General features: G+C 36.5%; 1 protein-coding gene across 1 annotated transcript in view; it reads right to left on the bottom strand.

Annotated features, from left to right (window-relative positions):
• The window catches only part of LOC150089320 (sodium channel protein para-like), a 2,114,826-nt gene that overhangs the window by 1,405,720 nt on the left and 694,423 nt on the right, over window positions 1-14,683 (bottom strand). The window lies entirely within an intron of this gene.

Genomic DNA, 14,683 nt, shown 5'->3' with positions numbered 1-14,683 from the left:
TCTACCACTGTCAGTGTAGTACCACAGAGTTGATACGTTGCTCTGGGGTTGCTGTTTCCCATGTGTAGTACTTTACATTTGTCAATGTTAAACTTCATTTACCACCTCTCAGCCCATCTGCTCAATATCTCCAGATCCTGTTGCAGCAGCATAGTGTCAGTAGTGTCCTTGACAACCCTGCCTACCTTTGTATCGTTTGCAAACTTCGACATTAAGCTTGATATACCATCATCAATATCATTTATGAATACAGAAAAGTGCAGAATTGGAATTTGGGGAGTATAATGTGAACAGAAAGGATAGACAGGACAGGAAGGGAGGAGTTGTTATGCTGTTAGTTAAGAAAGCATAAAATCTGAGGAAGTGCATTCAATTGATGTTGGTGGACAATGCAATGTTGAGTCTGTTTGGTGTGACATAAGCACTGGGAAAGGAAAAATGAGAGTAGGTGTGTATTATAGGCCTTATGAATCTGATGAGTATAATGAGCAATTTTTTAGAGAAATTTTAGAGAAATAGAGTGGGCCAGAAAATCAGAATGTCTTATAGTGGGAGATTTTTAACTTTCCAGATATTGACTGGACCTTGTGGTTGGTCACTCACACCCTAGCAGGACTTTTGTCGATTTATTGGACGAATGTTTTCTACAGCAACATGTTCGAGAGGCAACCAGCGTGTGTAATACTCTTGATCTGATTATCAGCAGTGATTATTCATGCATTAAGAATTTGCAAATAAAGGAACCACTTGGGTGACAGTGATCACAATGTAATGATGTGGGATATACGGCGAAAGCCAACACGAGAAAGATGAGAAACGTCGGATAACTTACACAGAAAATTACTTTCCCGTACAGCACTCTAGCGCTGCTCGCTCGGTAAACAGATGGTAGGTGTTATCGGTCTGGAGCAAAGTCCAGAATGATGTATTAATTGTCAGGTAGACGATGCAAATGATGTGCTCATTGGTGTGCAAACACAACATGCAATAACATTGGTTTAGTATCACTCAAAAGCACTAATGGTAACTTGCCCTAATGAATGCTTCCCATAAGGGGGCGAAAAAGTTCAGGTTCCCTCCACTTGAATGAATCCCATGGGAGCTTGAACCCCTCCCGAAGTGGAGGAGGTTACCTAACTTTTTTTCTTTAGAATCATGGGTGGACTAGCGCATAAATTGTTTATTAACAAAATATAAATTTTTTATTGCTGTACTTTTATTTTTAAAGACACAACCATGCAGATACACACATATCATAATGACAATCAAAATCTCAATAGCTATTCACTATATATATATATATATAGAATCTTTCTTTCTTCTTTCTTTTCCTTTTTTCGTAACCAAACCTAAATCAACAATATAGTAAAAGCACCCATGAACTCCAAAAATCTACTTTTAATAATGAGAAAAAAACATAATGAAGAACATAAAAATGAACAGAACAATACTTTTATTAATTTAGTTTTCATCAAAAAATCAACCAACATTTTATTTTCCTTGAAAATTTCTTCCATCTTTAAAAGATTCATCGCTTCTATTACCTTTTTACTGTTCATCACAAAACTATTATGCATGGTTCTTTACTCATAAATACACATCATAATGCCAACCAATGACTACACAGAAGCTTGTTGTCTGTTGTGCCAACCACCAATCATATCAATGTTTGCCACGCCTACCTGTCAACCAATATATCCTTCTTGATTTTGGCTCCAGACTGATAACACTTACCGTCTTTTTATCGAGCAAGCAGCAATAGAGTCTGGTATTGGGAAACTAATTTTCCGCATAAGTTATCCAACGTTTCTCGTCGTTCTCGTGTTGGCTTTCTTTACCTTAGCTAGAATTATTTAAAGATGTAATGATCATCAAGGCTAAAGGCAAGGGCTATTGCTTTCGTAAAAGTGACTACAGGGGTCTCAGACAGATTTTTAATTCTGTACAGTGGGATCAACTGATGATGTTATCAACAGTGAATTCGAAACCGGAGCCTTCAGGAAGTTAATTTTGAAGGCTACTAGGCTTTTCATACCAACAAAGAAATACTGTTCAAAGTTTACGCTTAAATGGATGTCAGATGAATTAATGAGGCTCGTGGGAGAGAAGAAAAATGTAATCAAGTCACACAGGAGATTAGGCAGGCATAGGCAGATTACAAGAAGTCCTTGGCAAAGAATGCAAAGAAAAACAGCAAAGAGTTCTTTACTTTTGTAAAGTCTAGAAGGAAAGGGGTGAATCAGATTAGATCACTTAACATAGACTGGTTGACTACTGATGATCATGCTCAGGTAGCTGATAAACTGAATGAGTATTTTGCATCTACGTTCACACATGAGGAGTTATTCAATGAGGGAAGTGCCAGAAGTTTATCAAACGCTAACAGGGAGCTAAATGATTTTGTAATAACTGAGAGCAATTATATTAAAGGAGGTAGAAATAACTGAGAGCAGTTATATTATCCAGTTATATTAAAGGAGGAAGCAAAGGAAGTAAGCAAACCCTTAGCCATAATTATGAAAGCTTCCTTGGACTTAGGGGAGTGGTCCCCATAGACTGGAGGTGTGAAAATGTATCACCAATTCACAAAGGAGGTTCAAAAGGTGACACAAGTAACTACAGACCTGTTAGTTTAACTTGTGTTCTGGGGAAAATAATGGAATCACTGCTTAAAGAAGCATTGCAGGATCATCTAGACAAGACAGCAGTTATGGGTTTGTCACAGGGAGGTCTTGTCTGACCAATTTGATTGCTTACTATGATGTGTTCACAAAGGAACTGAATGCCAAAAATAACTTTTAATATCATATATTTGGATTTCAAAAAAGCTTTTGATACTGCTGCACATGGAAGACTGCTCTACAAATTGGAGAGGTATAGAACAAGGGTAAGCTGCTACATTTGATAAAGTGATGGCTGAATGGGAGACAACAGAGAGTGGTAATCAATGGACACTGCTCTTCGTGGAGAAATGTTATTAGCGGAGTTCCCCAGGGTTCGATGTTGGGCCCATTGTTGTTTTGTATATTTATCAATGATATTGATGAAGGTATATCAGGTTTAATGTCCAAGTTTGCAGATGATACAAAGGTTGGAAGGGTTGTTAACGACAGTAATGACAGTAGGCTACTCAAACTGGATCTAGATAAGTTGGGAAAATGGGCTGAGAAGTGGCAACTGGAGTTTAACATTGACAAATGCAAAGAACTGCATATGGGTAGCAATAACCGAAGGGAAACGTACCAACTGGGTGGTACTACACTCAGGGAAGTGGAAAGTGAAAAAAACCTGGGGGTAATTGTGCAGCCAAATATGAAGTTTGCTGAGCAGTGCAGACGGGCTTCCAGGGTAGGACATGGAGTCTTGTCAATAATATATAGGAATTTTGCTAGCAGGGACAGGGAGGTGATAATCCTGTTATACAAGGTGATGGTCAGGTCACACCTAGAGTACTGTGTACAGGTCTGGGGTCTCATTTTAGGAAGGATGTAGAGTTGCTAGAATGAGTACGAAGAAGGCAACAAGATTGGTGAGGGGAACAAAGGGGTGCTCTTCCCAAGAAAGACTTAAGTTCTGCAAACTGCAGTGCCTGGAGAGTAGTCACCTGCAAGGTGATCTGATTGAAGTTTATAAGGTCTTGAATGGGCTGAGGCAGCTGAATGCTGATGGGATTCTTTCTCTTGCTCAGATTAAGAACCTAGCAGGGGCATAGATTCAAATTGAGGAAAGACAGTTGGTAAAATAGAGGCACGGAAATTTGTCTTTAGCCAGCGGGTTGTTGATTGGTGGAACAGACTTCAATCTTTCATTGTGGAAGTTGATAGCCTAAAAAAATTTAAGGCTGAGCTGGACAGGCATTTGGAATGAATGGAAGGGTGAAATGGGAGGATTGTTTTTTTTTTTTTTTTTTTTATTTTTTTTCCTTTGGCTGATGCTGTATAAGCTTGCTTTCTTGCATCGTATGCCTCTACTAAGTTCACAGTGGAATGCTGGCATCCTAAATATAGCATAAGTTCAATAATTGGCAACCAAGGATTGCTGCATTATCAAATATTCTGGGTTGGTGGTATTTATCTAAAAATACTTATCAAATCTAAGTTACCAAAATTTTTGGGTTACTTAAATTTTTATGTATGATATAATTTTATATTTCAACTAGGCTATTATTTTCTGAAATAAAATAATAAAAATACATCACACTGTAAGGAACAGGGTCACTAGTAATATATAAAATGGGGATTCTAGGACAGATTTCCACTTTTGTAATTCCCAAAAAGTGAATGATTTTGCAACACACAATTTTTGGCTAAAAGATCATTCATTTTCATTGAAAACACTGAAAAAGGAAAAAAAAAAAATATATAACAGTATTTATACTTTTAATGCAATAAATGCCTCCTTTTCCTTAGAAAATCTCACACTCAAAAATAAGCAAAATAAAATTTAAAAAATATATATATATTTACATTTCTAAGAAAATAACATAAATTTTATCCTTCAAATTATTCATTCAACTTATTAATATTTCAAAAAAATAAATAGTTAATTTTCTTTATATAAATAGATAATAATAGAAATAAATATATTTATTTCTTCTTCATATTTTCTGTTTCTATAAAATCAATTATATGAGCTTTAAATTTACTTTTTTCCAATTCATGCATACCTTGATAAATTTATTTTAAAATCTCAGCTGATTAATATTTCATTCATTTATTTCTCTAAAAATATAGTAACAATTGTCTATAAATGTGTTTAAGTGTGTGTCTAATCATTATACATTAGTCACACATAACACAGTTTTATCACTGTTCAAGTAAAGAGTGCAGTTGACAATCAGTTGGATTTATTTTTATCGGTTGAAAGTTTTAAAGTTACAGCTAGAGAGCTATTCTAACAAATAAATCTATAAAATAATCAACATTGATTCCAATTTATTCTACTAATTTCTAGATATGGGTGTACATAGCCTAGAGGTGATGATGTTTCAGCATTCAATACAGTATATCATCTTTCTTTGCTAATATAAATAGTGCCCTTTCTTTGTTTACTTCTATTGATTTTTTTTCAAATTTTTGTTCTCCAATAAACAGTTTAATTGTAACAAAAGAATTCTTCTCCACCTTGAAAATAAATTGTAAATTTAATATCCATATCATCAGTGAATTTCATATTTTGATCTAATAAAACACCACTTTGCTTTTCGAAGTTAATTACTTGCAAATCTTTTTGTAAAATAATAGATTCTCTTGTCATTGCATAAAAAGGAATAGGATATGCTTTCAGATAGTGTAAATTGACAGCATTTTTATCAGATTTAGGGTCTGATATGTTTATGATTCTTTTTCCTAAGACATCATATGATTCACTGGAAACAGATAATGCAGTAAACGTACTAAATTTTATTTGATCGACATATTGTTTATTAACAGCATTCCAGTCATCTTTTGGTACATCTAACTTAATTATTCTTTTATTTTATGCATTGAAAACATCTGAATAGGTAAATAAGATATTGCTCCATACTCAACAAACAATATAGTTGCTGCATCATGAGATTCCTCTGAATGAAGTAAATTCGTTATTCTCTTTCTATTTGCATTATACATATTATTATTGAGTTAACACGTTTTCCATTTTTATTTTAAGAGCCTTATCTAATGACTCTTTATCAATTTTCTAATTGTCTAATACTTTAATGCTGGACTCAAGGTTATTACTTTTATTTTTCAGCTCATTATTTAGCATTTGTTTTTTTCATTGATCTCACTATCTAATGACCTCATTTGTGAATTGGGGTTACCCAATTCACAAAGAAGGATCAAAGGGTGACACAAGTAATTACAGACCTGTTAGTTCAACTTCTGTTCTAGGGAAATTAATGGAGACACTGGTTAAAGAAGCACTGCATGATCATCTAGACCAAGGTCATCAGTTATAGCTCGAACACAGCATGGGTTTGTTAAGGGGACGTCTTGTCAGACCAATCTGACTGAATAGTATGATGTGGCACAAAGGAACCGGATGCAAACAATAATTCTTATATCATATATTTGGATCTTAGAATGGCGTTTGATACTGTTGCACATGGAAGACTGCTGCACAAACTGGAGCAGTGTAGTATTTGAGGCAAACTGCTGCTATGGATAAAGGGATGGTTGAGTGTGAGAAGACAGAGAACGGTAATCAATGGACATTGCTCTTCGTAGACTAATGTTATTAGTGGAGTCCCCCAGTATTCAGTGTTTGGTCCATTGTTGTTTTCTGTATTTATAAATGATATTGATGATGGTATATCAGGCTTAATGTCCAAGTTTGCAGATGATATGAAGGTTGGCAGGGTTGTTAATGACATTAATGATAGTATACTGCTGCAACAGGATCTAGAAAAGTTGAGTAGATGGGCTGAGAGGTGGCAACTGAAGTTTAACACTGGAAAATGTAAAGTACTGCATATGGGAAGCAGTAAACCCACAGTAACGTATCGACTGTGTGGTACTACACTGACAGTGGTATAGAATTAAAAGGCCCTAGGGGTAATTGTGCAGGCAGATATGCAGTTTTCTGAGCAGTGCAGACAATTGCAAGAGTAGCTCATGGTGTCTTGTCAATGATATACAGGAATTTTTCTAGCAGGGATAAGAAGGTGATTATCCCCTTGAATAAGGCAATGGTCAGGCCATACCTTGAGTACTGTATACAGGTCTGGAGGCCTCATTTTAGGAGGCCTCAGTGTAGTATTTGAGGCAAACTGCTGCTATGGATAAAGGGATGGTTGAGTGTGAGAAGACAGAGAACGGTAATCAATGGACATTGCTCTTCGTAGACTAATGTTATTAGTGGAGTCCCCCAGGATTCAGTGTTTGGTCCATTGTTGTTTTCTGTATTTATAAATGATATTGATGATGGTATATCAGGCTTAATGTCCAAGTTTGCAGATGATATGAAGGTTGGCAGGGTTGTTAATGACATTAATGACAGTATACTGCTGCAACAGGATCTAGAAAAGTTGAGTAGATGGGCTGAGAGGTGGCAACTGAAGTTTAACACTGGAAAATGTAAAGTACTGCATATGGGAAGCAGTAAACCCACAGTAACATATCGACTGTGTGGTACTACACTGACAGTGGTATAGAATTAAAAGGCCCTAGGGGTAATTGTGCAGGCAGATATGCAGTTTTCTGAGCAGTGCAGACAATTGCAAGAGTAGCTCATGGTGTCTTGTCAATGATATACAGGAATTTTTCTAGCAGGGATAAGAAGGTGATTATCCCCTTGAATAAGGCAATGGTCAGGCCATACCTTGAGTACTGTATACAGGTCTGGAGGCCTCATTTTATGAAGGATGTAGAGTTGCTGGAACGAGTACATAGAAGGGCGACAAGATTAGTGGATGAAACGAAGGGTGCTCTTATGAAGAAAGGCTTAAGATTTGCAAATTACAGTGTCTGGAGACTAGGCATCTGTGAGGTGATCTGATTGAAGTGTATAAAGCCTTGAATGGTTTGAGCATGCTCAATGCTGATGGGATTCTTCCTCTTGCTCAGAATAATCATCTGAGAGAACATAAATTCAAATTGAGGAAAGACAGTTGTAGGATAGATTAGCATTAGTAGAGGCATTTGATGCAAGAAAGCAAGCTTATGCAGCATCAGCCAAAAAAAAAAATAATAATAAATAAATAGATAAATAAATAAAAAAGATGTGCGGATTGTTTGTTTGTATTGAGGTTTAGTGGTGCATGAACTATGCGGGTCATAATGTGCCAGTTCGTATGGTGTGATGTGTTTCGTGGGTGTTTACTTTGGATTTCAATTGTTCCTTTTAACCTGATTCATATGTCATTGTGTTAGTCTGTTGCTTATATTCACTTCCTTATACAAGGTGGTATAAATTAATAGCTTTAAGAAAGTTGAAAATATCTGTGAGGTCATCTATTTTTCAGGAGGTCTGTTAGTGTAATGGTGTCTTGTGTGTCCTATTAATATCTTTGAAGGCTCGTTTGAGTTCATTTGTATATGTAGGACAGTCTATTAATATGTGCTGAACTGATTGGGTAGTGTCACAAGTCTGGCATCATGGTGTTTCCTCTGCTCACAACAAAAATGAGTGCATAATATGGGTATGCCTGATTTGTAGCCTGGTGAGTGCTGTTTCTTCTTTTCTCGACCTTTAACTGCTAGAAATCCAGTTTTCAATATTTGGCTTTATTTGGCATAATTTGTTTGTAGATTCCAAGTTTCTTGCCATTGCAACTGGCAAGTATGTCATGTCACAGGCTTGTAATCGGAAATACGGCACTGATATAAATTCTCTGATCTGTAGTATGTCTTCTTTTGCTGACTTGTCTGCTGCTTCGTTTCCAGCAATTCCTGTATGTCCTGGGATCCAGCAGAAAAGTGTATCCTGTTCATTTCTGGTGCAGTCAGTTAGTATTTGCCACATGTGCCAAAGGATTGGGTGTTTGGGTGTACCTATGTTTTGCAGGGCTTGTAAGGAACTCAAGGAATCTGTATATATTACACTTCTCATGTAATGCTTATGTTAAGGCTATTTTTATTGCGTATAATTCTGCTGTGTATACACTACACTGTTTCGCTAGCTGTTGCATTAAAGTAATATCTGGGACTACAGCTGAAGCTCCCACTAAAGTGTCTGTTTTCAAACAATCTGTGTATATTGGAATATAGTCAGGAAATTGAATTCTGTGCACTGCATGTAACTATTGGAAAATTGTTGCAGGTATCGCTTTTTTATTCCTTTCTGAAAGGAGAATGCGAATTCAATGGTGTAGGAGTATGAACTGGTATGTGTGCTACTCTGTCTATATTAAGGTTATGTGCTGCTAAAATGTCTTGCATTATAATTCCCAGGGGTCGGTTTGCTTGTTGGTGATTCTGGTATATGTTTCTGCAACATGGATCAAAGAGGGTCTCCCAAGTAGGGTGTCCATGCATAGATTTTATTTTAAATGTATAATTCAGCGTGAGTTGCTGTCGCCTTAAAGTTAAAAGTGGTTCGTTGGCTTCAGCATAGAGACTATATATATGGGAGAGGTATGATAGGCTCCAGTAGCTATACGCAGTGCATTGTGATGAACTGGATCCAGCCATTTCAGAGCTGTTTTCTGTGCTGAATCATACGCTGGGGCTCCATAGTCCAACTTTGATCTAATTAGTGTTTAGTAAGGAATATCTGTCTGCTCCTCATGCTGTTGATAAAAGGATTTTAAGTATGTTTAAATGTTTTATACAGCTTTTATGTAGATCCTGGATATGCTCCATGAATGTGAGTTTCTTATCTAAGATTAGTCCCAAGAAATTTTGCCTTCGGCTGTGTTGGTATATTCTTGCCTTCTAATTTCAGTTCAGGATCAGGGTGGAGATTTCTTTTGCGACAAAAATGTACACATTGTTTTTTGTGTTGACAGTCTGAAACCGTTACCTAGTGCCCACCTACTTATGTTGCTGATTGCATATTGCAATTGCCTCTCGATAGTTCTCATATTCTCTGCCTGACTAGAAATGCTAAAGTCGTCAACATAAAGTGCATGTGAAATCGAAGGAGGGAGTTGATTTGTGATTGAATTAATCTTTATGGCAAACAAAGCGGCACTCAAGACTGAGCCCTGTTGAATGCCTTCTTCTTGATGGTAGATTTTAGAGAAAGAAGTTTGTACTTTGACTTGGAAGGTTCTGTTATTAAGGAAGTTCTGGATAAACATAGAGAGACTGCACTGAGTCCAGTATGGTGCATATCTCGCAGGATCCCATATCTCTAAGTAGTATCATACGCTTTTTCAATGTCAAAAAATACTGTAACCATGTGTTGTGATCTGATAAATGCATTTCTGATGTTGGCTTCTATTCTGACTAGGTGGTCTAGAGTAGACCTATGATGTCTAAAACAACATTGCGTATTTGTGTAGGTATTATTTTCCTCTAGATACCGTATCAATCCTTATTTATAATTTTTTTCTAGTAATTTTCCTAAACAGCTGATGAGGGCTATTGGTCGATAGTTTCATGGATTTGTCATGTTTAGGGAAAGCTAGTACTATTGCATGGCACCATGTGTTTGGAAATACATTTTCTTGGAATATTCTGTTATACAGTTTCAATAAATTTTCTAATTCAGTCTTGTTAAGGTGCTTGATCATGTCATAATGTATGTCGTTTGGGCCTATTGCACTTGGCCTGGATGTGAACAAAACTTCATGCAGTTCATTTATTGTGAATGGTTGATTGCAGGGTTCATTACCTTTTGATTTAAATTTGATCTTATGCTTTTCTGCTTTTTCTTTTTGGATCAGAAATTCCGGATGGTATGAAGCTTTCGCTGATTCTTTTGGGAAGGTCTCACTTAATGTGTTTGCAATAACAGTAGGTTCAGTCAAACTAATTCCATTGCAGGCCAGTATTGGTGATGGCCTATTTCCATATTTACCTGTCATTTTTCTTATTTTATTCCAGACTATATGTGCATTTGTTGTTTTGTTTATTGTAGATGTGAATTTGATCCATGTTGCTCTTCGACTCTGCTTCCTAGTAAATCGCATTATGGCTCACATTCTTTTGTACTGAATCTTATTTTCTGTGGTGGGGTACCTTCAAAAATGGTTCCATGCCCTATTCTGTTGTTTTCTTGTTTCAGTGCAATCACTGTTCCACCCTGTTTTCGGACAGTTTGGGAAACGTGATGAAGTCATCAGGATTGTTAGCTTCCCTGCATTTTGTATGGTTTCTGTGACATGTGCTAGTGCAACAACTACTGTTTCCTGCTCAATGATATTGGTTGAAAACTGCAATCCTCCCGAATGCTTCCCAATTCGCCTTTTCTATTTTCCAGTGAGGAGTCCTGCTGGTATGATATGGATATTCACTGACCAGTGTGGAAATTACTGGATAATGATCACTCCCAAGAGGATCCTCAAAAACTTCCCAATTAAATGCTGTATAATGTATAAAGTGTAGGAGTACATATGGTAAGATCTATAGCTGTGGTGTTCCGAGTTGGAAAGTGGAAGTAAGTATGGTTACCCCTGTTAAGAAGTAAGAGGTTATGATTATCTAGCAGTTGTTCAATGATGCATCCTCTTCTGTTGTAGTCAGAGCATCCCCACAAAGGATTATGTTCATTCATATTTCCCATCAGACAGATTGGAAGGGTAGTTGTTGTAGTAATGCATCTAGGTCTTCATAAGAGACATCTTCTCCTGGTGGAATGTATAATGAACATATGGTTAATAAGGACCTTGCTATTGTACGAATTGCTACCACCTCTAATGAGCTATTTATATGCACCTGTTGCGTTGGTATTCTGTCATTTACTAATATAGCAACTCCTCCATGTGTTATACTTTCAGTTATTCGGTCTCTTCTGTACATTGAGCAGTTCCTGATGTTCAGGGTATCTTGTTGTTTAAGGTACATTTCCTGGAGACAGATACAGATTGGCATGTACTGGGTGATCAGATACTGTACGTTATCAAAATTAGTACATAATCCTCGACAGTTCCACTGAATAATTTTATCCATTATTTATATTTGCTCAGCCCCTCAAGCTGTTTTCGTTGGGCAGTTGTCTTTTATTTTTCTGTCCTTAGTCTCTCTTTTGAGGAATACCGGTTTTCCGGTATCTTCTTCTAATTCTTCAGCATGGATTTCCAACACTTCATCATCTATCTTTCCTGTTTTCTCAAATTCCATAAATTCTGAGGTAGGTTTATGATTTAATGGTCCTTCATTACTCTTACACTGTTGCAAGGATGGAGAATCTGAGGGGATTGAGATCAGTGTGCTTACTGTTTTCTCATGTTTATCTTGTTGCTTTGCTTGGAGTAAGTGTTTGACTTGTGGAGAAAAAGATTCATTTGGAGGAACTGAGATTTCAGTTTGACATTCCACTGATTTAAATTTAGTTGCTACTTGTGCGTACGTTGGTCTATTGGTTATAGTTGATAGTTGGCTGGACCATATTTCTTGCTTCTTGGTATGTAGCATTGTGGCCCATTTTATATTTCTGTATTTCTTTTTTCCATCTTTCACATATTCTGGAGTAGGCAGGATGTTCTCCTTTACAATTTGGACACTTTGGGGTTGGAGCTGGGCAGTCATCAATCTGATGTTCTTTCGAACCACATTTAGCACATGTCAGTGTATTTCTACATGCTGTCTGTAAGTCAGACAGCATGTGGAAATACACTGTGAGTGTCCAAATTTTTAACATTTGAAACAGCTCAAGGGATTTGAGATATATACTTTTACTTGGCAGTTCAAATATCCTGCTTTTACAGTAGGTGAGATTTTCAGTGTGTTAAATGCAGGATTAAGGTTTAGGTAGCTATTACATTTCCATCTCTCCGAATAGAAATCCATCTTACATTCGTCACTCCTTGATTTTGGAGTTTGTTGCTGATTTCCTCTTCAGTAACATGTAAGAGATCCCATTCGGAGATTACTCCCCGCAAAGAGTTTAAGGTGTTATGGGGGGTGACCACTATTGGTATACCTCCAAACTTCAATACATTCAGTAACTTTTCTGAATGTCTAGTACTGGATGTTTCAACTAACAAATCCCCAGATCGAAGTCGCCTGACCATTTTTGGTGTTCCGGCTAGGCCTTCCAAGACTTTTTGGATGAAAAATGGGGATTTATTTCCTAATGTCGCCTCTCCAGTGGAGTGAATGATTAGGAATAAAAACAGATAGTTGCAAACCATCAGGTTTGCAACTGTCTGTTTTTGTCTTTTGGCAGTATTTTCTGGTTCTTCAGCAGGTCGATTTTGTGGGATCTTCTCTGAAATTCCTTGGGAAATAGTGACTTTACTACTCGTGTTTTTCTCTTTTTAGCCCTGGGAGTGTACCTTCCAACTCCCAGGTTCCTAGCCCCATCACGAGGAAGCAAGAGCAGTGCCACCAAGTGACCGAGCAGCGGTTATAAATTAGTAAGGTTGGCAATTAGTTTGAGATAAGAGAAAAAAGAAAGGTAACTTTCCTTTCTGTTAGTTTGCTAGATCCTTTTAGCAAAACTTACTTATGAAGTACTGAAAAATAAAGATCGCTATAAATATAATAAACCGAATATAATTGAGAAGCACACTCTAGAATCACTTTATCATTTGGAAAGCGCTTGGCACTCAGGGCCAGATGTGCGGAAGTTTGCCTTTAGCCAGAGGGTGGTTGATTGCTGGAACAAACTTCCATCAGTCATTGTAGAAGTTGATAGCTTAAATAGATTCAAGGCAGAACTAGACAAATGTCTGGAGCGTTTGTATAGTTTTTGGCTGATGCTATATAAGTTTGCTTTCTTGCATCATGTGCCTTTACTAATGCTAATGAATATACTTTTTTACTATTTCTTTAAATTATAAGCTTCAAGATTTTTGACATTTGAAACAATGTTACTGAACATTGTTAATTTCTTTGTTATTTTTTATGCTATTGTGTAAATTTTGTAATTTTTGACTATCTTCTCTAATATATGACTCAATATTCAATTTTATACTATCAATATTTTTTGTAGCTCTTTATTTCACTATTTAATTTTTGATAATCTTCTTTAAGACTGATTATGTTATTTTGCAAAAATTAGTTTTCTTTCTGCATTCTTCTGTAATAGAATTAACATTCTGATTTATATACTGTTTAGTTACTGAATCTTTTACATGTACAGGATACTTAGATGATTAACAGAGCTTCTTAATGTACCATTATTTTGAAATTTGACTTAGAGAATAATAGCAAAGCTTAACTGACAGTACTCACCTCAAATAATTCACTTAGTTGTATGGTGTTTAAGGCAAAGTTATAGAAATTCAATTCAGTTGCACAGAAATGGAGTTTAAAAATAAAAAAAGTAGGGATTATTAATCATCATCAGCCATTTTCTATACACTGCAGGATGAAGGCCACTCCAGCAACTTTCCAGTTCCATCTGTTTTGTGCACTGGCCATTCATTTACTACACACAAACTCATAAATTTCGTCTGTTCATCTCCGTTGTTGTCTTCCAGGTTTTCTTTTAGCTCCTCTTGGGTACCAGTCCGTTATTTTCTTAGTCCATCTGTCATCATGTCTTCGAGCTATGTGTCCTGCCCAAGACCATTTTAGTTCTTTAGTTTTGATAAGAATGTCCTTTACTTGAGTTTGCTGCCTAATCCATGTGTTTCTCTTCTTACCTAACAGTCTGATTCCCAATATAATTCGCTGCGTTTTTCTCAGCTTCTCTTCCATTCTTTTGGTGAGTGCCCAAGTTTCACTTCAATAAGTCATGGTGGGGAGTATACATTGCTTCATTATTTTACATTTCAGACAAACTGTGATATTGCTCTTCAGTATGTGACTATATTTCCTGAATGCTATCCATCCAAAATTTATTCTTCTCTTGACTTCCAGCCATTTATCATTATTACAGCTAATGACTTGTCCCAGATAAGTATGACTCCACCTTTTCAATTACTGCTCCTTCAATCATTATAACCCTTTCTGTGGCATACTTGTTCATCATTACTTTTGTTTTAGCCATATTCATCTTTAGTCCAAAATCTTTACTAACTCTGCATAACTGATTAAGATTTTCCTCTAATTCTTTGAGACCATAGCTTATGACCACAATGTCATCTGCAAATCGTAAATGGTTTAGGTACTCTCCATTCACATTGATTCCTTTCTGCAACCAGTCT

This window comes from Mastigoproctus giganteus, chromosome 2 (genome assembly GCF_048544385.1).
Source record: "Mastigoproctus giganteus isolate SK-2022 chromosome 2, ASM4854438v1, whole genome shotgun sequence".
Taxonomy (NCBI): Eukaryota; Metazoa; Arthropoda; class Arachnida; order Uropygi; family Thelyphonidae; genus Mastigoproctus; species Mastigoproctus giganteus.
Note: the sequence above shows the minus strand (reverse complement) of the source record. Positions and strands in the feature narration are given on the sequence as shown.